A 26,889-nucleotide genomic window follows, 5' to 3' on the forward strand; every position below is an offset into this window, starting at 1 on the left:
CTGTAGGGAAGTATGTCACATGAGGTGCAATCTCCATCAAGCGTAAATCACTCAATAAGTAATTTTGTTTGCAAACATACTGTGACATATAGAAACACGCACAGGCATGCATTGTATACATGTTGCACATGAACAAACGATACATCAATAGCTTTCAACACTACATTTTGATGGCACGGCGTCAATGACAATACAGTACATTGTGAATAAGAAATTAGCAACAGTTAATGTCTCATGCTATGCTAGTCTTTATATTTTTTGATGTTTTTTAAAGGTGTTACACTAAATTAATAGGGACTATGATGCGAGCTAGTGAGCAGTGGACGACAAAGTAATTAATTCAATGTACTTGAGCACTGAACTTAAAGAACAACTTCGCCCATTTTCAGCCCATCTTCATACAGACTGGTCCTCACTCCTCACTAATGCTTGTATTATGGCACCATTTATGTCTGCTCACTCTGTGTCTTAGAGGAGGGCTGTGCACAGTTCAGAAACCTGCCTACCAGTGACATCATCGACAGGAATCCAATTTATGACCAGTTATGACTCGGTTTTAGCCTAGCCATTTTAGACATCTAATAGCCCAAGAAATTCTCAGTGGGCAGTTATTGCGACCGTTTGAAGGGAGTCTTACTGGTAGTATGGTGCTAGAATCCACAGTGTGTGATATTCCTCCATGAGCCATGCAGTGTAAACACTGTCCAGATATGAGCTGAGTACCTAACATTACACACAGGAAGTCTGACACATTACTTACACACACACACCACAGTATGCACACACACATGTGTGCACGCACGCACGCACACACAAACACACACAGGTTATTTACATGCACACAGATGTACACTGACTTTGATATAAGTAAACATGATACAGTACGGTTGGTGAGACCTGACTCCAGATAACAGCAACTTCCCCACCAGAATTTACGCTCAACCTTCCCCTACATCGTCGCTGTATTTTATTATTTTAACTTTTTTTAACTGTAGACTATATCTGCTACCTTTAGCTATTTTTAGAGAGAGAGAGAGAGGGAGAGAGAGAGAGACTTGTGTCCGCCAGGATGGTGTGTGCGTGTACAGCACCAGTTGTGTGCGTGTACAGCACCAGTTGTGTGCTCGCAACTTTTGTGTTCATTCAATTTCATATACACTGTAAACAGCATTATTCTTTGTAACCTTTTATTTAAACCTCAGAAAACATACGTCTGCGAGCGTGTGTGTGTGTGTGTGTGTGTGTGTGTGTGTGTGTGAGACAGTGTTCTGCTTTCTGCTCTGTCGGAAAAGCGGCAGCATGGGGGCAGTCAAGCATGTCTTGTAGTGGTGTTGTTCTTTCTTATAGCTTTCTTTGTCAGAACTCTCTCTCTCTCTCAACAGCACAAACACGCCATTGTGAAGCATCGACATGTGTGGCGAAGTTACATCACATAGGAAACAATTAGCTGCTTAGAAAACCGTGAGGACTTTGATAAAACACAGTTGTTTATGTCCGGGTGCTGTGTGTGTGTGTGTGTGTGTGTGCTTTGTGTGTGTGTGTGTGTGTGTGTGTGTGTGTGTGTGTGTGTGTGTGTGTGTGTGTGTGTGTGTGTGTGTGTGTGTGTGTGTGTGTGTGTGTGTGTGTGTGTGTGCGAGTGCTTTTGTGTGCCCCGTCCCCCCCAACAGTTTTTCTCTGTCTCTTTTTTTGTGTGTGTGTGTGTGTGTGTGTGTGTGTGTGTGTGTGTGTGTGTGTGTGTGTGTGTGTGTGTGTGTGTGTGTGTGTGTGTGTGTGTGTGTGTGTGTGTGTGTGTGCGCGCGCATTAGTGTGTTTCTTTATAGGCTATACGTTCTATGCATGCATATACCGTCTCTGTCGGGTGGAAAACCTCATATGTCCAAAACTGTTACTGCAAAAGTAGCAGATCTACAAGCTCGAAACACTTCGCTTCACTCCGTGTTCCGAGCTTGCGGATCTGCTACTCTTGATGCTTTTGTGTGACGCTGTAGTGTTATGAACAAGTAGGACGTTAATTTAGCCTACAAGAAACACAAGTAGCCTACGTTAGAATATGGAGATACAAGGTTTCTGCCCGACGGCAACGATATGTTCTATGCATGCATCCACGTTCGACGAAATCGTTCTCAGCGTCTCAAACAAAAACGTCTACAGTGTGTGTCCTTTTACAACGGCTATAAAGCTGGTTTACATTAACCCATTTTAGGCCTACAATTGAATGCTTTAACTATTGAAAAATAGCAGATATACAAGCTCACAGCGCGGCACCGAGTGCCGCGCTGCGAGCTTGTAGATCTGCTATTTTTGAAAAATCGTGAAAATGTGTGCACATTTTTCAATATATATTTTTCAAAACAGACTTTTGTAACTCAAATCTCTGCTTCTGGGGGGGGGGGGGTCCCTGGAACAACATATTTTGAGATAGGGGTCTGCGGCCGAATAAATGTAATTTTGGGGGTCCTTGACATGAACAAGTTTGAGAACAGCTGATTTAGAGGAAGGATTTAGAAGTTGGGTCAAACATCGGGTCAAATATATTCAAAGACTTGCACACATTTTCACGATTTTTCAAAAATAGCAGATATACAAGCTCACAGCGCGGCACCGATAGTAAAAGCATAAAATAATGGTTAAAGTGGTTGAAATCTAATGCAACGCGGGCGCGTTCCAGGTATTTGAGAGTTAAAACATGGTGCAGCAACAAACAATAAAAAAGCAGCCCTTGTTCTGTATTGCATGTTGTCATCTGTGGCCCCCAGGCCTTTTCATGTATATTATCACAACGGTTAAAGTATGGGGTCCTTGGCCCCGCGGAGGAATCCCCAGATGGGAACACTTTTAGGCCCAATGCACTGCCTAAACAAATAGCCCTCACTTTCTACAGACCTCTGTGGAGCACAGGGAGGGCCAGTGTGGATGATGGTGGACCCTGTAAACAGAGCAGTCCCTTCAAACACTGTAATGGTCTTTAACACCCATGGGAGGAACATGTCTTTCTTTCTTTCTTTCTTTCTTTCTTTCTTTCTTTCTTTCTTTCTTTCTTTCTTTCTTTTCTTTCTTTTCTTTCTTTCTTTCTTTCTTTCTCTCTTTCTTTCTTTGCCAAGCCATCTATAACAGGGTTTGTCTGTATGACCTACAGTACGGATGTACGGCAGGGGTATATAGGGTGTGCCAAATGTAGTTCTAAGAGCGGCCATTTCTTGGGTAAACACAGCCTTACACAGGTGTTCTGATTAGACTATATCATTAGTTCTATGCAATCAAACAATTGAAACACCTGTGTTTTTACCCAAGAAATGGCCGCTAAGGACTACAATGACGTAGGCGCTGGCACACACTATGGCACAAACATTGGCACACAGGAGGGTAATCCCTTGCACACTGGCATATGTGTGAGAGAGAGTGTGTTTTCTTTATTTTAAAATAAAATATATAATGTAGCACTGCCCCTGTGGTGGAAATTGAACATATCCTCTGTGAGAGAATGAAGAGTTAGACACTGATATGTCTATAACAGATTTATTCAATACAACAGATAAGAATAATATATGACAATAATTCCTATGTAATATAATGATGAGAAGATAAGAGTAAAGAATAGAAAGAAGAAAGGAGAAAGGAAAAAGAGAAAGAAGGAAAGGTGGACAGGGTCCAGTTGTCTCGGAAGGCAACAGGAGTCTGACCACGATCTGGATGTTGAGACAGCTTAAATACAGATACTGCAAGGATACATACACATTGTTAAGATAATTCTGAGGACTGACATTCCTTCTGTCTGACCAAAAGATGTGTTCTCTCCACAGTTGAGTATGGAAGGTCAATTCTGTCTGGTTATGAAATGTGCTGCTCAACGCTCATCGACTGAGAGTGGCAACACTATCCCTGACCAACTGCATGAACCCTCGACACCAAATCTTCCAAAAATAGCTGATCTACAAGTTCATAACGTGTTCCATTGTGACAATAGTCTTCAAGTGGCTAAGAAGAGTGTGAATTGGGTCGTATTTGAAGATCTATGCATTTGATTGCGTTCCCATACGATGCCTTTCCAAAGATGCCAATCACAATGTGTGGTCTAGTGTACGCACATAGCATTTAGAACAATACGCTAAGAAAACATTATCGTTTTCGTTCCCATACCCGAGAGAGACGTCCCCCATGGCTGTTTATATGCCGTAACTCAAGGGGACTGCGCTGGAATTGCTATAGTTGGCTGTCTGACAACAGCTGGGAAACAGCTGATAGAGTAGGATGTTTTAAAAGCGGGGGAAACCATGCTCAGCTAAAATATGAATTATGGTGTCTGTATTCATGTTTTTCTCTCAAACTGAACACTAGTATCAAAACCTCCACAAACTGTGAGTGAGTCAGTCAGTCAGTCTGTCCGTCTGTCTGTCACACCTCACACGTCACACTATTGCCCTGCTCATATCTCTGCAACCGTTGCCCCGATCCATGCCAAATTTTGCACACACGCTCCTTGGCTGCCAAACTATAACCTCCAAGGACCCCCGGAGCTCCAGGGACCCCCAGGTCCCTGGGGGACCCCCAGATGTAAAAAATTACCAAATGTGCAAAAATGACCAAATGACCACCCCAACGGGGCTGCTCACGGGGAATTCCCGGGGACCACCGACTCCTGGTGCTCCAGAACAGATGCAAAAGTGGTGGCGCCCCCAGTGGAGGACCCCCTCCACTGCAGCTCACATAAAATGCCGTAACTCGGGCTAGGAGGGTCCGGGAGAGCCGGGGCCGGTACCTATTCGTCCGCCAAGGCAACGCGGACACCCCACCCCTCATTTCTCACATGGCCCTCTTCTAGCGCCACCATGAGGCCGATTTTTAAAACACATTTTTGGACACTGCTCCTACAGTTTTTGCCCTAAAATCACGCAAATCGCTACACATTATGTCTACACTCATCCCATCACCATGGATCAGGAAGATTTTGGAAAAACAAATTTTTGCCCTATTTGTGGAGATAAGCGACCTACGGTCGCTTATCTCCCGATTAGGGAGTCTTACTGGTTTGTTTACTAATTTAACATCCATAGCTAAACATATACCATAACCATGTGTTTGTTTTCTTTCTTTTTCTTCTTCCCATCACCCTTTCTTCCTATTGTCTCTTTCTCTATCACTCACTCAGTTCATAATGACTATCTTGTGTCTTTCTTTCCATCACTTGCATTGACATGATTTCTTTCTTTCTTTTACATTAGCCTCTTGAACCCTATCCCTACTCTGAGGGGAACATTTGCTATTTTCAGCAAAGAAATTTGGTGTAGGGAGAAAAAACAAGTTATCTAAGTATTGGGGGTTAGGGTTAATGTGTCTGAAAATACACATTAACACCACACTACACATTGATAGTACTGTCAGACAAGTCTATGAATCTATGAAATCTTATTTGCAGTGGAGGCCCCTGCTTCATCTCTCTCTCTCTCTCTGTCAGCTAAGGGGTCCTTGGCCTGAAAAACTTTGAAGACCCCTGGTCTAGTAGGATCTCCGGTCTGCCTCATAGGAAGTGATTCTCTAGGAGGAGGGGTAGAAGAAGAGCCTCACAGGAAGAGTTCTTGGGCAGATAGTTGTGTCCCTTTGAAGAGATGCAGCGCTCTACTCTGTCAAGAATGTTAAATAGAAACGCACAGCGCAAACACAAGGTTCAAGGTTCAAGGTTCGTTTATTTAGTGTCCCCGAAGGGCAAATGGGTTGCAGCGGCATAGACAACAGTACATCAAACAATACAATAAAAACAACCAAAAAAACAGAACACATGTAGCGGACAGATACCTTAAAAATAAAAATGAAGTGCACATGACCATAAAGTGCATGCATTAAAGTGCCATGCAGAAAGTGCACATAGTACTGGAAAGTGCATCTCTTATAGAAGGCCTAAAGACAAATAAAGTGCACATACCTTATTAGGAATAGGTTATCTCCTGGACCTACCCATAACAGCGTTCAATGCGCAGATAGACACAGGGACAAATGAATATTTGTGCCCGTTAGTCGTGGCACCAGCAGCTCGCAAGCGAAGGCCAGATGGGAGGAGATCATATTCTTTACATAGTGGGTGAGCAGCATCAGAACGGATGGACAGAGCTTTGCTGAGCACCTGTCTATTAAAAATCTGTCCTAAGCTGTTCATCTGAGTGCCAGATACTTTAGAGGCAACTTTTACAATCCTCCCAAGGGAATTCTTATCTCTGACACAAAGATTACCGTACCAACAAATAATCGAAAAAGAAATGACAGGCTCGATATAGGCACTGTAAAACAGTTTCATCAGAGTCTTGTCGACATTGAACTTAGCTAGTTTCCTCAAGCAGTATAGGCGTTGCTGACCTTTTTTATACATCATATCAGCGTTAAGGTCAAATTTCAACTTGTGGTCAATAATTGTGCCTAGATATTTATAGCTGGTTACAATATCTACTGCTTGTCCATTGACAACACTCTTCTGTGGAGATGGTGGGGAACATCTAAAATCAATGCATATCTCTTTTGTTTTAGAGACATTAAGTTGCAAGAAGGCGTTGTCACACCAAGACAGGAAATCATCGAGGACTTGCCCGTGACTATTCTCATCATTGTTGAGCAGGCTGACGATGACCGAGTCATCAGCGTACTTAATGATGGATCTGTTTTGAAAACGGCTGACACAATCGTTGGTGTAAAGAATATATAAAAAGGCAGATAAAACACACCCCTGGGGCGAGCCCGTAGAAGATGACAGGAAATTAGACAGTGTCCCATTAACCCGTACACATTGAGATCTGTTTGTTAGAAAATCAAGAATCCAGCCCACCAGACAAGGATCAACACCAAAGGAACCAGACAGTTTCTCAACCAAAACATGGGGCTGTATGGTAATAAATGCAGATGAAAAATCAATAAAGAGTAACCTTGCATGGGTTTTACTACCTTCGAGATGCTTATGCACAAGGTTAAGTAAAGTGGCAGTAGCGTCTTGAACGCCCCTTCCAGCCCTGTACGCAGACTGGAGTGGGTCAAGTAGATGCTCAGTTTTTGCAACAAGCTCAGACTTAACTAGTTTTTCAAATTGCTTCATGATCAGAGAAGTTAAAGCGACAGGTCTGAAATCATTAAGCGATTTGGGGTTACTGCTCTTGGCAACCGGCACTATAGTGGACTGCTTCCAGAGAGCCGGCACCTTCTGCTGGAAGATAGAAACACTCCCAATCACCCCCCATAAAACGCATGCATGCACGCACTCAGCACACACACACACACACACACACACACACACACACACACACAAGCATGCACGCACAGAAACCTATGCACACACATACACGGAAACGCATGTGCAAACGCGCACACTCACCGAGATACACAAATGCACAGACCACAAAAACGACGACATGCACACAATGCATGCAGAACACACACACGCACGCGCGCACACACACACACACACACACACACACACACACACACACACACACACACACACACACACACTTTTTCATATTTACCTGACCAGATCTGCATAGCCTACCACAGATAAAGGTATGAAGCAATGCATTGCCCATGTGTGTGTTTCTGCACAGCAGAGCACATTCATTTGTACGGCTGCTATAACAGAGAGCCAGAGGTGCTGTAAAGTACATTTACTCAAGTACTGTACTTAAATACACTTTTGATGGTATTTGAGGTATTTTTTTACTTTCGTCAATATTTGCAATTTTCAGTACTTTTAGTTCCACTCCACTAAATCTCAGAGGTGATTATTGTACTTTTACTCCACTACAATTATATGAAAACTTTAGTTACTAGTTATACTTGTAGATTATTATTACAAAACACTTGTAGCCCACTTCGGCCCTATACATATTTCGTCCATTTGAAAATAGCCAATCTAAAAGCTCAAAATGCGTTGTGTCGTTTGTAGATTGCGGCCAAACATCAGGGATCTCCATATATGGGCATAAAAGGGATTCTGTTAGAGTGGTTCCCATGACATCACAACATACAATATATTTTATGCCCATACATGGAGATCCCTATCTGAACCAGCCACACAGATATGGGCCATGTCTTGGCCATCTGGCCAGTGATATAAATCGATGACATCGGGGATCTTCATATATGGGCATCACCCATAAGGACTTTTACATAGGTGATGTCACCTGTGATATCAGTGATATGTCAGGGGAACCACAGTGTCAGGCGTGACCTTCAGAGATACACGGATACGTGGACAAGATGTGCCGGACATCACCGTGACATCAGAGCATGATGTCAGAGCGGCAAACCCATAGACCGTAAAAATGTGTACATGTCTACACACGGACAAGCTGTGGCGTTTCTCATTGTAAACTTGCGACCTACGGTCGCAATAAAAGTGCAGTGTGAACGTATTTTCCACATTGCTGTAGATACCCTACCTCAGGGTTCCCCAATTAATTTTCCCCAAGGGCCGAATCATGTCTAGGGTACCAAGCCAAAGGCCACAACATTGCAAGGGGCGACGGTGGCGTTCCCGCTACTCCAGCGACAGTTTTCATCGTTGTCGGGTGAAAATCTTGTATGTCCAAAAGCGTTCGTTTTGAATTTATCAATTTAAAAATGATTTAAACTAGTGAAAACAGCCGATCTACAAGCACACAACGCCTCGCACCGCGAGGCGTTGTGTGCTTGTATGATTTGGGAAAGAGCGTACACATTTGGAGATACGAGATTTCCACCCGACAACGACGATATACTAGTGTTGTTGCTGCTCTTATACCACCATTATTACTGGGGTTGGTGTGGGCCAGACAGTAGCCCCCCGCGGGCCACAAATGGCCCGCGGGCCGCCTATAGGGGTAAAACAGTAAAACATGTGTGAGTACTTGCTCCTTCCACCACTGGTGGAAGGTTTGGTGCATAAAGGGTAGTAAACAGTGTGGTGTTGTCAGAGTGGTGTGGGCCGGGGGCTGAGCTGAACTCAGCCTCAGGTCAGGTATTATTCCCACCATGCCTTCTCTTCCCACCTGCAGGAGGAATGCACCATCGTGTTCCCCACACAATGGGCTTCCTGTCTGGTGGTGGTGGTGGAGGCACTGTGATTCGTGAATGTGAATGGGTTTGTGTATTGAGCAGGACACATTGGACACGACCTTATCTCTCTCTTTCTCTCCCCCTCTCTCTCTCCAACAATGGCTCCCATCTGTATACGCAGTAAAGTTATCCAAGTACTATGTCTGTGTTAACCCTGTTTAGTTCAGTAAAGTCTTCATAATCTGCACTCCTTGGTTTCCTGCATTTACTTTGAAGTTGAGTTCTGCATTTGGGTCCTCACCACCACACCACCAGATCGTGACACTTCTTCCACCACTTGTGTTGACGTATAGTATACTGTTCAAACAGTGGTTTGGCAGCAGACCCCCCCAGGCAAGATTTGCGTCGTTCAAATGTTCAATAATTCTTTTAAAATGGCATGTTGGCCTATGTACAAGCACCCCTCACAACGCATTGCAATGTTAACGCTTAAAGTGGTTAAACTGATTATACATGTATTGACACATTTTGATGGAACCCCTCAATGACCCCTGACCCCCAGGGAGGGGAGGGGGTGGTGGGGGTCCCGCACTTTGAGAACCACTGAAATTGAAGGCATTTCCTGACGAGTCTCTCTACGCATGAGGTTGGAGCCGCACGCACGCACGCACGCACGCACGCACGCACACATTGAGCAGAGACGTGTGACTAAAGGCACCGTTGACTGGGGCTGAGCTGACAGCTATAGTGAACAGCGTTAGAGCCAGTGAGCCATGCATGTCTGAAGAGATTAGATTATGGAGCGCAGGCAGCAGCACCTGAAGCAAGGCGTGTCCACCACGGATGCTGTCATTTCCTCAGGGAGGCTTTCTGAGGACAGTGAGTGTGGAGAGAGACAGGCCGTACAGTAACCTCATGTGTGTCTGCACCGTGATGAATTCTGAAGCATTTATTCACCGGGATTTATGTTTGATCGTGAACTGGAAAACGTGTTGCGTTGCGTCGTGTTGTGTTGTGTTGTGTTGTGTGGTGTGGTGTGGTGTGGTGTGGTGTGGTGTGGTGTGGTGTGGTGTGGTGTGGTGCCAACGTGTCGCAGAGCAACGGGTTGTGAGCTTGGAGGTCGGCTATTTTCGGTGTATGATACCACACTGAACTAAGCATAATCGGGTTAGGGTTAAGTCAATGCTGGAGATGTGGCGTAACGGCATGGGTTTTTACACAGTGAGGGCAATTCTTTCAACATAAGATGCTGCATTCAAGTTCAGGAGAGTTTGGACAAGGCAATTCTCTTGAATGCTGCCTTCAGGTATGGCATGGAAAGTGAGCATTTGCATTTCTTTCACCATAGTAAAAAGTACTGCATTCATGTTCTGGAGAGGGCACTTTTTACAGAGGGATAAAAGGGCAGGGGCTCAAGCCCCCTTTGATGTCTATGTGTGCACGTGACTGCAGTAACCTCATGTATGTCTGCACCATGATGAATTCTGAAACATTTATTCACAGAGATTTATGTTTGATCGTGAACTGGAAAACGTGTTGTGTTGCGTTGTGTTGTGTTGTGTGGTGCCTTGTGCACCCTGTGGCGGTGATGGATTATGCGCATTGTATCTCGTCTGCTTTCAATTGTATAGTAGAGAGAGATGCCAACAGCACATTTCCAGAAAAAAAAAATGAAATGAAAGAAAACGTTCTATTCTCATTCTATTTGTATTTACATTTTCCAAAAGGCATCACGGGGGAAGTGTATTTCGGGGGCACAGTTTCTCTGCAAATGGTTTACTTCACAACATTTATCTTAACGTGATAGATAGGGTACTATTTTTATCTCTGCTTCTCAGTTCTATGGAGCAGTGTTTCTGGCTGTGTGTGTGAGATTAATTCATGCACACACCTATTTCAAATCTCACTACAATATTGTGACTTTCACTGACAGAACTGGATGAAAAGTTTGTACTGTGTATGTGTCCACAAAAGTAACTTTTAAGCATTTTAACAACACAACTGTAGCCTGATTGTTTTGTTTTGTTGAATTGCTTTGAAACTCTGAATATTTTCTTCTTTTGGGAGAACATTAGCAAAAGAAATGCAGTTCTACAAGCCTGAAGATCTACAAACTCGTAGACCTACAAGCTTGTGGATCTGCTATTTTTGGCTAAGACATTTGGTGTACTGTAGAGGGTCCCCCATCTGAAAGGGATTTTGTGCCAGGGACCCCCTTAAGGAAAGATTTGTGGTGTTAAAACTTAAAAAGAATTCAAAAATAATGTAAAAAAAAAAAAAAAGCTGATTTACAAAGCTCTCAATGCGTAGCACCACAACCTTTTTTTCTTTTCTGAAGTATTAAACATGGTTTAAGGGGTTCAACGGATTTGCATGCCCTTAACTAATTTTGCCCACGACCCCCTGGAACCCCCTGTCCCCCTCAAGGTCGGACCCTGGAAGGTCCCTGCCAGAGGATTCTTCAGAACCACTGATCTAAAGAATATTCAGTAATGCAAAATAAATATCTGGTCTTGTCAGCCTAATAGTGCGGGTTAGGGTTGTGCAGGAACTGCAGCAGGTGGGACAGACAGCCCTCTGTTGGCTAAAATCAGTGCAACACACACGCAGACAGACACACAGACAGCTCTAGTTACCGTGCCGTGCAACGGTGGCACATGCATGAAGAATGTGCGTCCCAGAATAGCGTGCAGCCTAACCCAGTTAGCCAGGGGTCCCTCTGCAAGGCATTCCTCCTCACTGGGTCATCGGCCCATGGATGGAGGAAATCCTTTTGGAGAAATCGGAGTCCTAATTCAGCGTTCAGAAGTCTATAGTGGTCCGTGGGCCTAGCCTCGCGTGGCCACATATCACCAAGGGCAAAGATCTTTGCACCAGTGGAGTTGTCTGGTTCCAGGTCCGGGCCATCTATAGCCCGGCTGGCTGCATGGGGTTAGTTGAGCTAATCGATTTAATCCATGATGAAAAATCATAGATCATAGATAGTCTCTGTCAGGTGGGAAACCTCTTACTGTATGTCCAAAACAAAACAAAACATGACTTTTCAGGATTCAAATTTGAAAACGGCCAACAAGACAAGTAGTGATCGACGAGCTCGAAGCGCGTAGCTTCGTGACCTGTTTAGAGCTTAATACTGATCTGCTACTTTTGATGCCTTTGTGTGACGCTATGATCAAGTAGGGTATTAATAAAAACAAAAATAAACATACAAAAAGTTCCAATATGGAGATAAGAGGTTTCTGCCCGACAGCAACGATATATATGTTGCACGACATGACACAACGCGACATTAAATATAACATCGCGTGGTTAATCAGAGTTATCGATTTAGTCAGACGTAAAAATAATCATTTCGAATTTCTTCCAATAATAACATGCTCCTCGATTCATCAAAAAGGAAATCGATTGAATAATCGCTATAGAAAATAATCAATACTTGCAACCCTACTGCTATCTCTCCCCTGCTGTCTCTCTGTTCCTCTATAAGAGAGGAATATTCATCAATGGTTTGACCGCGTTGCTCCGAGCCTCCGACACTCTGGGAACAATAACAGCGACTTGACAGCCGGGTAACGTTTTGTTCTGTCTTCCTTCTGTACGTAGGTGTGAGCTGTGAGCGCCTGCTGCTGCCGCCCTCCTCGTCATGTGAGAGCTCGTCTCATCAGCAGCTCCCAGGAGATGTGAATTCTTCTCACAGCAGCAGCGTGCCAGAGGATCCAGTCCTGTTCCTCTTGTCCCCGACGTCAGCCAGTGGTTGGTGCAGGCTCAGAGGAGCCAGTGGTGGAAGAAGTACTCACATTTCTTTTTACTTTAGTAAAAGTCAATAACCACAAAGTAGAAATACTCTGTAAGGGCACGGTCACACCAAAGTATGGCTGGCGGCTGATAAACTCTTTTTGTGCTCAGCCGACTTCCTGAGTATTGGGACGGTCCGCCTTCGACTTACCTGATTGGACAGAGGGGCATAAACCCAAGATCTGCGCGTACCATAAATCCATCCCATTCCCATTGAAATGGCAAATCAGGGCAGTATTTTGTCTTAATTACCAGCACTTATGCCTTAACTTAAAGGCATGTCCATACTGTCTCCGACCACCAAACTTTTCGTCAGAGAGTTCCAACTTTCTGATATGCAGCTTTCCGAACTCTAATTCGAGGTAATGCTTTTCAGAAGATGTGAGTGACGTCATTTTGTAGTTGAACCGGACCTTTCCGACGAAAAGCTCAGTGGTCGGAGACAGTATGGACAGCCCTTTAAAGTTAAGGCATAAGAGCTGGTACTTAAGACAATCAAAATAGACCCCTCAGAGTTACATAGCCATAAGGGTCCATTTGGTTCCTAATTATCATTTAGCTGGGGACCCCATGGAACTCCCTCAAGGACCCCTGGGGGTCCCTGGACCCCACTTGGAGAACCAATGCTTTCCACCACTGCTTGGAGGAAGGAAGAGGCTTGGAGGAGGCAGTTATTTCAGTTTCCTGGCCAGAAGGGTGTTGAATCGTTAACTCATGCTGATGTACACTGGTTATTGTCACTTCTTTTCCTCCAGAGCTGTGACTTTGCTGAAGGCTTTTTTTCCCCCCACTCCCTCCTCCTCCTCCTCCTCCTCCTCCTCCTCCTCCTCCTCCTCTTCTGTGCGTTGGCACGCCTCTCCTCTCCTCGCCTCTCCTGGCCTCTGGGATTCTGTTCTGGTCATGTGTGCACTGCAGCTGCAGAACCACCAAGGTCGGGTCACATAGAGTACAACCATTACCTAAACACAACTTATCACCAAAAGCCCATGAGACTGTACAGTAATATCGTCTCTGTCATGTGTAAAAAAAAAACTGTTTTATTCTGCATTTGAGCCACGGACCACCATTTGATGAGATTTAGCCTCTCAGACCCAAAACCTTTTGGGGATATTGTCCACAAATCCATGCTGTATTGATGTTGGTACCATAGTTCCAGGAGAGATAATAGGCAAACGTTGATCAAAAATAGCAATTCTTATCCATTCTCTATATTTGTGTAGACTTCTTGTAAAATTAAGTAATGCAGATGTCTAATAATTGAACTATTGAGAGAGCGAGAGGGTCCATTTGGTTACTAACTCATGAATCATTTAGCTGGGGACCACCTGAAACTCCCTCACCCCAGGTGGTCCCCAGACCGCAGGTTGAGAACCACTGCCCTACTTGATCATACTACAGCGTCACACGAAAGCATCAAAAGTAGCAGATCCACAGCCTCGAAACCCGGCACGAAGCGACACGTTTTGAGCTTGTCGATCTGCTACTTTTTAATTTAAATCCTGAAAGTATATGAAAACGGTTGAAAACCACTGAAGTAGGGTGTTAATGTTCTGGGGGAAAAAAAACAACTAAAAGTTAAAATATGGAGATAGGAGGTTTGTTACCGACGGCAACAATATAATAATACTGTTAGATCAATGATGACGATAAGATAGAGGTGCTAATTTCATGGCCTCGTACACAGTACACCGCTTGTGATTGAATGCATGCTTGCTTCAGTTATGCAAATACACTTTGAACATTATTATCTCTTTGATCTCTTACCTTTTTAGGCAGTACTGTACAGTTTTCCCAGAGGTGGACAACGACAAAGTACATTTACTTGAGTACTAGTAAAACTCTTTGAATGTATATACGTTACTTGAGTATTATTGGATACTTTCACTCCACTACAAGTCAAACGTTGTACTTTAGACTACACTACATTTCTCGGAAGGGAAAAGCTACTTTATGAATTAACCACTTAAATCGTATTTCAACTACAGCAGGGCTGCCAACCCTCCTGGATCCAGCAGGAGTCTCCAGGATTCTGACCACATCTCCTGCTGGACTCCTGGATTGTCATTTCTCCTGGAATTGGTATAAACCTCCCCAGATTCCCCAGAACACAGGAAATTACATCTATGTTAAAAAGTTTCAGTCATCAAATCAATTTCTCAATGTTCACTTTATGTGTTTTAATGGCTGAAATTGTACCCATCAATTACCAATGCTAGTAAAGCAAGCCTGATAAAAGTATCAAACACGCAAAATTCGACAGTTATAGTTATAATCTCAGTCAACTGGCTGCCCTGAACTATAGTGCAAATAGCAGGTCGCGATGCGTTGTGAGCTTAATTGAAGATCTGCCATTAGAATTTTGGGGTAAAAATTTCCAAGAAAATGTACTTTGTTATTTGTAAAAGCATAAGTAGCCTACTTCTGAATGCTGCAGTTGAATAATATAACCAGGAGTATCAATTCTATACTTTTACTCAAGCACTTCAAAAATAGCAAATCTACAAGCTTGCAATGCATCACATCGCCACGCATTGTGAGCTTGTGTCGTCTTGTGTCTACATTTTCTAATAGTGCTTAAGTGTTTAAATACATACATTCAAGTTGGATGTTCTCAAAAGGAAACTTTAATCGTTTTTTCTTTTCTTCTTAAAAAAAAATTATAGACAATGTTGATGATGACAAAATATCGTTAAAAATAACTGGGGGTCTAGGACTCGGAAATTCTGGCATCGGTCGGCCTCTGCTGTGCTCTCCTGATGTGTAAAACAAGGTTTCAATGACTGTCTCCTCCCTCTATGCTTCTGGTCACCGCTGGCAGTTTATGATTGACTGACTGACTGGCACCTGCCCCCTGCCTCTTTAATTCAGCCCAGAGGACTTCTATTGGGCACAGCTGAGTCCCTTGCCTTGCCTTGCCCCCGGACCCTTGCTGTGATCACAAGTGACCCAGGGCCCCCCTTGCTGCCATGTTCTCACCCGTTAGACCAGAGGAGAACAGGGGGGGTGAGTAAGCATTTGAAGCCAGTGACATTGACATCCCACGGTCCCACCACCAGTCTCCATAATTCTAACGGCTCACACAGAGAACAGAAAGACTTGCCGTAATAAAGGCTTATTCATGTCTGAATCATATTGGAAGCTGGGGGAGGGGGGCATGGGGCGGTGGCAGTGGTGTAACTAAGTACATTTACTTTAGAACTACTCAACTACAGTTTTGAGATATATTTTTTTACTTTACTTGACTATTTCTATTTTCCAATTTGTATCTACTCTCTACTACATCTCAGATCCTTATACTTTTACAGCACTAAAATTATTTGAAAACTTTAGTTACGAGTTACTTTGTACATTTTGCTTATTATTACAAAGCATATACATACCCACTTCATTCCTATTTACATTTCGGCCATTTGAAAATAACCGATCTACAAACTCACAATGCGTTGCATTGTGAGCTTGTAGACCTGCTATTTTCAAAAGATGTTTATACATTTTATTTTTTAATGGGACATTCTGAATAAATGAGTAGGCCTACTTTCTACTTTTGGTACTTAAATACATTTTGATAGCAATACTTTTGCACCTTTGCTCAAGTAAATTTTAAATTCCGGACTTGTACTTGTAAGAATTGATACTTTTACTTTAGTAAAAAAGAAACATTCCCACCACTGTTGATATCCACTGGTCTCTTTTCTGGTCTATATATTTCTCCCAGCTCACACGGAGAACAAAGACACTTGCCGTAATAAAGGCTTCATGTCTGAATCATATTGGAAGCATGGGGGGGAGACACATGCATCCCCACTGATGCGACAATATTCCGCATAGCGCCTGTTAAATGAAGGATGCACGCTTTGGGGAATCTTTCAGGGAGAAAGAGGGAAGGCGCATTGTCTTGGGCTTGGGAGTGGGATTAGGCCCACATTCTTTGGGGACAACATGTGAATAGGTTCTTCTTACAATGGGATATTCTCTGCTCGACAGACGGAGCACGCAGTGAATAGGGAATTCCAGAGAATTCCACGGCCGGAATGGAATAAAAAAAAAAGAGAAATAATCTCCGCTATAGGAGCCTGCGTGCATGAAAAAGAAATATGATACGTTTGAGTGCAGCATGTGAATAAAATTAAGAAACGGAATATGTTTGGTTTAAAACTACTGATATTGTAATATTACAATATGATATAATGTACTTACATAGTCAGCAATACAATTTAGAATTTAGGCATTTAGCAGAAGCTCTTAATCCACAGCGATTTACAGTAAGCAAGATAAACACACGAGGTACAGACTAGTAATACATGAAATGCCTAGAAACAGTAATCTAGGATCATAGTTAAACCAAGAACGAACCTATCATCAGTCTAAACAGTACAATATACATCTGTACATTGAAACTATAGCTTACAACTAGGTTGCCAGGTCTACAAATGAACCTGGCATCGGTCTACATATACATCTAAATCTAAATTACATTCTAACCTTTGTATAAGCCTGCAAGGCTATAGGGCAAGTGCTACGGGAGTCTGAAGAGGTGATTATGGTGGAAAAGTGTGAGTGAGTCTGCAGTTCTAATTGTAATTAGTCGGGGGATATCTTAAAAAGTCCTGGAATAAATTCCTTACCAAAAACTTTCTTCACCAATGTGTTTGTAAACCAATGTGTTTGTCAAATGTTTTTCGTGCAAAACAAATGGTTGCAATGGTTTCAGAATCATGACAAACCCCTAGTTTGACCCCTCACATGCTACTTAAAGCATTTTTTTTTTGGTGTGTTTTATCCTGTATAGTTAATTTAATGGGACCCCAATTTTCAGCAGCTGTCATGGATTCACCTAGGGAAACTGAATTTCAGTCTTTGTGAGATGTGTTACTAGACACCTTTACAAACACATTGGTGAAGAAAGTTTTTGGTAAGGAATTTATTCCAGGATTTCTGAAGATATCCCCCGACTAAATTGAGTTCATTCTACAATTAAAACCCAGCGCTTTCATGGCATGATATTATTGTTTAGGGGCTGTACTTAGGGCTGTACTTGTCTTATTATAAGACAAACACAGGATTGTGTCACTTTTATTGCGACTGTAGGTCGCAGTTAACTATGAAAGCTGTCACATCTTGTCTGTGTATCCGCGTATCTCTGTAGGTCACGCCTGACACTGTGGTTCCCCTGACACATCACTGTGACATCACAGGTCTATGGGTTTGTCACTCTGACATCATGCTGGGGAACCGGACTTCATATGAGAATGCCCATATATGGAGGCCACATAGGCCACAAACCACACTAACACAATCCATATATGGCCAAGACAGCCCATATCTGTGTGGCTGGTTCTACAGACAGGGATCCTATGTATGGGCATAAAATGGTATGATGTCAGATATATATCATAGGACTTTCACATAACGAATAACTGAGTAAGCATGTTTGGGCTCTCACAGCATATCTCCATATACAGTACATGGATCTCCATATATGGGTACCAGGGGTCTTTTATTCTACCTATGAGAGCGGATTCTGCCAATGCGTTTCAATGGGAATGGAGTGGTTTGCTGCCAATTTCTGAAGAAAAAAAAAGAAAAAAAAAAGAATTGGCCCACATAGGTAGAATAAAGGTGCTGTACGTGTGACAATTCCCTCACGGAGTATTTCTATGTTGCAGTATTGCCACTTTTGAAGCGGTGAAAGCCGCTTCCAAAGAGTGGCTTTGTATGTCCCGTACCTGTCCTGTGCATCTCTCTGTTGTGATTGGTTAGTTTTGTCTGTCCCGTACATGTCCCGTGCAGATTTGAGGATTGGTCAAGCTTCACATGACAATTTGGCCCTCCAGACAAAATCATTCAGAATTCAGAATGAATAAAAATATAGAACTAAAGCACATAGAAAGTATAGATCTAGAACACAGAATGTATAGATCTAGAACACAGATTTCATAGCTCTAGAACACATAGAATAAAAATTCACAGCTTCACTTCGAACCGAGGTTTGATTTTTAAAAACACATGAGTACTTCTTCCATCATTGGTTGCACATTGATGGAGGGATTTTCGGGCTGCATTTGATGGCTGCTCTCTGTAATTCCACACAGCTCTCTGCTCATCACCACACCAGGCTTGTCCTGTCCTGCATGGCTCCTGCAGGATTGGGGATGAGTGCCAAGGTCAAAGTCGTCCGGCAGGCAATCTGCTTTGCATTAAGAATGCAAGTGGGAGTACAAGGGGAAGGGAGGCCCCCCTGCCTGGGTCAGTGTCCTGACTGAAGCTTAGAGACAAGACCCAGCAAGGGGAAGGGAGGCCCCCCTGCCTGGGTCAGTGTCCTGACTGAAGCTTAGAGACAAGACCCAGCAAGGGGAAGGGAGGCCCCCCTGCCTGGCTCAGTGTCCTGACTGAAGCTTAGAGACAAGACCCAGCTTTAGATGCTTCCAGACCTACTTTATACAGTCAGGGTGAAGTGTGGGCTTGTACTGTATGTAAAGGGGGATTACAGTAATCCCATCTGCAGGAAATGTGTGAATGTAATTTATTAAATTTGTTACAGGTCCTTATTTCTTACAGGTCCTTGAAATTGAAGTGTGTGTGTGTGTGTGTGTGTGTGTGTGTGTGTGTGTGTGTGTGTGTGTGTGTGTGTGTGTGTGTGTGTGTGTGTGTGTGTGTGTGTGTGTGTGTGTGTGTGTGTGTGTGTGTGTGTGTGTGTGTGTGTGTGTGTGGCTCACAAGCTCACAAGCTTGTAGATCTGCCGTTTGTAGAAGAGCTTGTAGATCTGCAATTTTTTGGTGAATGTTCCCTCCCAGAATAGGAATGCTGGGGTTCAAATGGTTAAAGTATAAAGTTGTTTTCGGTCTGTTCTAATGGAAACGGATATTCCTCCTTGACATACTGTATCTTAGGGGGAAAGATATGTGCATATTTACATAGCCTAATATGACATAAGGTTAAAAATAATGTAATACAGGGGTGGAGTGGGTGACCTGAGTCAAAGTTTGAGATCCACTGGCATAGACGTTCTCTCTGGCTCTCTGTGGCTCCCTAACCCTTCAGACTGTATTGAATGGACCTGGATTATGGAGAATAAGCAGGTTATGCAAGACGTGGAGGGAGATAATGAGGCAGTGAGTGCACCGTTATGCACGGTCAAATCCTCACTGTCATTTTAGCACAGAGAGAGAGAGAGAGAGAGAGAGAGAGAGTGCCGTTTTAACTCTGAGGTGTGCAGCTGTTGTGAATACTTTTCATATACCCTGAAGAAGCAGGTTGTTGCATCTGCCAAAACCTTTCTTTTTTCCTTTCTTTATTATTCTTCTATAATGTGTCTATAATAAAGTTTAGCACTCGGCTGTTAAGTGTCTGTGGCCAGCAGTGGTTTTCAACCGTTTTCACATCAAAGGTCCATTCATTGGTAACACTTTCTCATAATAACCTCCAGAAATGTACCTTAAGTAACGCTTAAGTAAGTATTACCGGTCCATTATTTGTTCTGCATTTGAGCCACGTACGAACCACCATTTGATGAGATGTTGCCTCTCAGACCCAACACTTAGATTATGTTGTTATCGTTGAATAAGTTTTGTCCACAATTCCATGCTGTATTGATGTGATACCTTAGGAGAGATAACAGGCAAACGTTGATTCTACGTTCTCTAATTGTGTAAATTAAGTAATGCAGATGATTAACAATTTAAGTCTTATATGGACCCATCCGGGTCCACTAAGTTTCATTTCACGCTTTCAAGAGTTAAAGACCAACTCTCCATCATTTAGTTGGGGACCACCTGGAACCCCCTCAAGGACCACTGGTGGTCCCCGGACCACTGGTTGAGAACCACTGGACTACAGGTTGAGAATCGTTCATATATAGAGGGTTTGAGTCGCTGGTTCTAAAACGTTTTCAAGTCAAAGACCCCAAAATGTATCATGTACTGCTGGGGTGCCCACACTTTTTTGATGTGAGATCTACTTTTAAAATGACAAGCTCAACATGATCTACCCATCCAAAATGTTTTAGCTGAGGGCCTGAGGGAGGCTTTGGAATAGCAGCACTGGCGTTACATTTTAGACAAACACACTTACTGTAAGGGGGAAATAAATGTGAAATACTGGGGGAAATGTCTTCATCCCATTCTGTATGGAAGTGGTAGGTTTTGGGGTTCTTTGTAATGCTACTGACTCTTGAACAATTGCATTGGAGGTTTGCCTACTTTAGAAGCCATGAAGGGAGCTGATAGGCCCTTCTTGATGTCATATTGACATATTATTTTTATATTTTAACTACATATATATACCCTTGGTGATCTACTGGTAGATCACGATCTACCTTTTGGGCACCCCTGATTGTACTGTGTTTGGCCGCGAAAATGTTCAAAATTATTCCAAATCACGAGAAGAATATAATAAAGTATAAAATATGGATAATGTGGTTAAAATGATTATGACGCTATATTAACTATATTTTTCTGGGGACCCCCTGGAACCTCCCCAAGAACCCGTGTAGGGTTTAAGTGGTTAGAGATGATACATTGGAGTGGAAAGGATTATTAACACACTTCTCATTTTGTTAGATTAACAGTGAATACCTAAATGAGGTCACTTTTGGCAGATAGCCTTAGCATATGGCCTTGTTTGAAACCCAATTAACTTCAAAGCTCATCCAAAGTCCTTTTGAAGGACGTAGAACGAAGAGTGAATGAATATTATGTCCAGTGGTGGAAAATGACCAAGTACTTTTACCAAAGGGTTGTACTGTAAAATCTTTTTACAGTGCTTTTACTCGAGTAGAATGTTGAATAGGGGACTTAACAGAACATTTTCTATTTTGTGGTATCATTGGTCTTTGTAAAAAAAAATGTGAATAATAATTTTGGCTCTCGGCTGACAGTAGAGCCAAAATGAGAGAAAGATTTATGAGAGGAAATCAGTGAGGACTTTAAAGAAGAGGAAGTGGGTTTGTTTCTCTTTCAGAAACTGTCTCTTGTAATGAAGTCCAACTGTTGTTTTTGGGGAGAAATCACAAATGGAAACTGTCCAGCGCTGAGCTTGTAGAAGGAATAAAAAATAAAAATAAAAAGAGATGGTTTCCAGTAAGCATGCATGTAGGAGGAATCCTTGGTCCCCCAGCTAAATGTGTAACCGTGGCTATTTAAAATTAGCAGATATACAAGCTCACAGCGCGTCACTTTGTGCCACACCGTGAACATGTACATCTGCTATTTTTGGAGGGAGAAAAAAAATATATAATTTTGAATTTCTTAACACAAATCTTCTCTTCTGGGGGGAGGTCCATGGCCAAGTACGTATCATTTTGGGGGTCCTTGACACGAAAAGGTGTGAGAACTACTGGCATATCCATCCAAACATTGTGTATATGAGGTTTAGAAATAAGTGTGTGAGCATATAGCAGCATGTATAGTATACTGTTCATGACTTTAGTGCAAGAAGTTCAACTATACAGGGGTCTTCAACAGGGGTCCGGGACCACTAGGGGGTCCTCAGAGTTACTACAGAGTTACTACAGCCGCCGAATCTTTGTGTGATATATTTTTTGCATTAACCACTTGAACCTTAGTTTCTGTATTCTCAGGAGAACTTTAGACAAAAATAGCCAATACAAGCTCGCAGTGAGCTTGTAGATTGTCTATTTTAGGCGAGGAAGTTTGGTGTAGAGGGAAAGAAGAAGAGAGTGAAAGGTTAAGTTTACTAGTGGTATCTGAAAATACACATTAACATGAATCCAACATACACTGATGATAGTTGCAGTCAGACAAGTCTATGAATTTATTAAACCTGAATATGAAAAAGTTGAAACGGCAACACAAACAACAACGTAGTGGTAGGTGGGGATCCCAACTTCATCTCTCTCTCTCAGCCAAGGGGTCCTTAGACTGAAAAACCTTGAAGACCCTTGCGTAAAAGGTTGCTTTACTGGTATAATCCTATACTTTTACTCGAGTACTGTAAGTACTTTGTCCAACACTCGGTGTGGTTGATGATGATGAGTGAACTATTAAAAACCAAATGATGACAAAGAGCATGGGAGAAATGAGAGGGAGGAAAAAAAGAGATGAAGGAGAATGGAAACAAATGCATCCGATATTGAGTGTAATTTCGATTGACGACAAATATCATGCTGCTTGACTCGTAATATCACGGTAGATTGCTCATTATGATGGCAAATATGGGAAGTCTGTCAGACAGTTTGTTGATGTGTATTGATTGACTTGATCTCATCAGATTCATTATGAGGAAAATATGAATGTGTTGCCTGCTTGCCATGTGGATCGCACACATCAGCCACGGATACTGTATAAATGCAGAAAGACATTCCAGAATATTAATTTATTAGCATTTTAGCAGCAATAAGCAGATTCCCTGTATCAAATGTAATACAATCTGGCTGCTCTGAGAATTGTAGTGGTAACACAAGGTATGTCCTCGTATCGGCAGGAATGATTACATAATAAGGTGCAAAGAACTTTTTTTTTGACACACCATTATAATGTTCTTATTTTGATCATAGGAACCAATTACTGAATGTCAAGCCTCCAGGATTTCTTCAGAATATGAATGACACTGATTAATGACACCATTGCACATTATGAGTCCACTAGCACTGATGGTTCTTAAATGCTTTATTTGTACCACCATAACTCTGAGAGTGTAGAAATGGAACCAAATGGGCCATTTGGTTCCTCTTTACAAACATAGTTACAAACCTGGTATTGTTGCCTGGCGTTGCCAGCCTCTATCACACACTTCGTTTTGGGAAGAGAGTCTGGGATTTCAGGAAGAGTTTTCATTTCTGGGGTTTGCCCCAAACCACGTGCCCCAAGCCTACAGAAACCACGTGCCCCAAGCATACAACCCTGATTGGCCAACCCTTGAAGCTGGTTGAGGAAATAGAATCTCAATGGATCGGTGCCAGACCGTACTACAACACCACTACCGCCGGGGGGGGGGGGGGGGGGGGGGGTGTTGTGTTCGGTCTGCTTTATTAACCAGGCAACTGGTATTGCCATTCAGGGCTAGCTCTTTACGCGTTTCTGGTAATTGCGACCATCAGGTCGCAGTTACTATCAAAACTTCCACCGGCTGTCAGTCTGTCAGTCAGTCTGTCCGTCACGTCACACGTTTCCCCTATTCATATCTCCGCCACCGTTGCCCCTATCCATGCCAAACTTTGCACACACACTCCTTGGCTGCCAAACCACAACATTTCTCACATGGCCCTCTTCTAGCGCCACCATGAGGCCGATTCTTGCAAAACACATTTTTGGACACTGCTCCAACAGATTTTGCCCTAAAATCACACAAAGCGGTACACAGTATGTCTAGAGTCATGTCATCAACATGGATCTGTACCATTTAGCGCCCTGACGGTCGCTTATCTCCCGATTAGGGAGTCTTACTGGTATTGTTATACAATTTTGTCCGAGGCAAAAATGTCCACCACAAGTCCCCTAGGGCAAAGATCAAACAAACACACAGGGTAAATACTGGACGCCTCTGTGAGAACGTTGTTAACAATACAACCTCTTTGGCTCTGACAGCAGTGGTTTGCTCAGCTCATTCTGCTCCAGCGAGGTGTTTAAACACACAGTGTTGTTGTGAGTGTGTTCCTCCAGAGCTGTCAGACATCTTCCTCTGTGCAGGACGAAGAGCACAATGACTCATCCTCCACAGGAACAAAGTCACGTTTTTACAATGTACAATTCAGGCATTTAGCAGACCAGCAAGCAACGACATAACAAGGTATTTTACATTAATGCACAGAACAGTATCCAAAAAATGCAATCTGTACATTGAACAGGCACGTGCACACATAGACATCAAAGGGGGTTTGAGCCCCTGCCCTTTCGCCCTCTCCAGACCAAGAATGCAGTTTTTACTGAAAGAAACGCAAATGCCCTCTTTCCAAGCCATACCTAAAGGCAGCATTCAAGAGAATTGCCTTGTCCAAACTCTTAATGCAGCATCTTATGTTGGAAGAATTGCTCTCTCTGTGTATAAATCCATGCCTTTACGCCACATATCCAGTATTTGATTATGCTTAGTTCAGTGTGGTATCAAGCGCTGAAAATAGCCGACCTCCAAGCTCACTGTGAGCTTGGAGGTCTGCTATTTTCTATATTTTCACCAAAAGCCCCTTTTAGAAATGTCAGCCCCTGCCTCTCTAACATTCTCTGCACGTCCCTGAAACTGAAACTATACACACTATAGGATGCCAGGTCAACAATGACCTGGTATGACCTGGTATCAGTCTACATAACAATCTAGCTTTTGCATAAGCCTGCAAAGACGACAAGTGCTACGACTGTTACTCAGACGACATAGAGAGATGTCAGAGTTTTTGGTGCAACGCCTTTCCTGATTTTGGAGAGTCCTAGACCACCCATTACCAATGTTTTGACTTGTGTGATGAACAAGCAAACAACTAAAATATACTCATAAATGGAACTATATTTAATTTTAAAGCTGTACTGTGTAACTTTCCCTCTTCTAACCCGGTATCCTGTGCAAGTGCTGTTCTTTTTTCTTTTTTACCATTAGCCCTATTCACGGCCCGCCCACCTACTTCCGTTTCTCAGTATGACTTCAATTTAGAAGGGGAAACTATACTGGACTTAAAGCCAACAAATCGTTATTTCTAACGGTAAAGTAAATTATAATGCTTTGTGCCGTTTACTATCTTGTGTTCTTGATCATGCTAGCCGTATTTTATACTTTACTATTCGGAAATTGCATTAAATTTGCGATTTCTTTGCTAACTCTGTAGGCTTATAGTAGGATTTTCCCCTTCAAAACGGGACTTCAGCACCCGGGGGATGCTGAGTGGGCGGGTTGTGAATAGGGCTAATTGAGCTGCCTGCTTGCTCAGGGCATGCATTGAATCTTGACCACAGGGACGTGCTGGCTGGGCCCCTGATTCAGCCTGGGAAAAAGAGTTGGAGAGGCCCTCATTGCGTGCTATATAGAGACTAGAGAGAGAGATCTCTATAGCGCTGCTGCTGCTGCTGCTACTCAAAGATTTGCCATTTCAGATCATGACAAGTGACAAGCCAGTGGGCCAATTACATGAGTTATATTTTGTCGTTGTTGGGTGGAAACCTTGTATGTCCAAAACCGTTTTTGTATTTATCATTTTAAAAATGATTTAAACTAGTGAAAACAGCCGATCTACAAGCACACAACGCCTCGCACCGCGAGGCGTTGTGTGCTTGTAGATCTGCTGTTTTCACTACTTTTGTGCGACGGCCATGCGCGCAGCAGATAGGGGGGGATGGGGGGGATTAACACCCCCACTTTTTTTGTGTGGGGGGGATATCCCCCCCAGTGTTCAGGTCCAAGAAAAAGCCGCAAATATGATCGATTATACTGTACACACTGAGTAGTTCTCATTTCAAGGCGTATTACTGCCCTCTAGAGGCACAGTCACACCAGTGCAGTGCAGTCGGCAGCTCAGCTCAGCTGTTCTGAATGAGTTTAATTAATGCGACACGATAGTGACAAGCAGGCAGGCAGTGGCAGAAGGAGACCGTCATTGCAGGTGCTGGACCTGCTGCTGGTGTGTGTAGGCTAGTCTCACATCATTCTCAGTCAAAATGAAACGGTCAAAAAACCAAAAAACGATAACGTCGTTCTTTAAATCAAGCAACAATGTAAGTACCTTTGAACAGATGCATAATGGAAATGCAATTTCGTTTGTCAACACATTTTAAGTTACGTTTCCTCTTGTTACTGTGGTTCCCAACTTTTTCATGTCGGACCCAAAAATGGACACCAATGAGGCAATCACTCATGGCCCCACGTGAAAATAAATCAGTGAAAGAGTGAAAGAATCACTGTCACTCACTGGTCACAGAATATTTTACTAAAGTAAAACACTGTACATGCATGTGGTGTCTTCGGTTTGAAACTTGTCAACATGCACAGAACATAGAACAAATTGTAGTGATTTAATTTTCATGATTTATGAAACTTTATGACCAGGCGAATTCTGACAACAACAACAACAACAAAAAAAAGACAGCAGCCGACAAGTGTCTTTGGTTTGACACTTGTCAACATGCACAGAACATAGTGATTTAATTTTCA

The sequence above is a fragment of the Nannobrachium achirus genome, assembly GCF_963921795.1.
Source record: "Nannobrachium achirus genome assembly, chromosome: 22".
NCBI lineage: Eukaryota > Metazoa > Chordata > Actinopteri > Myctophiformes > Myctophidae > Nannobrachium > Nannobrachium achirus.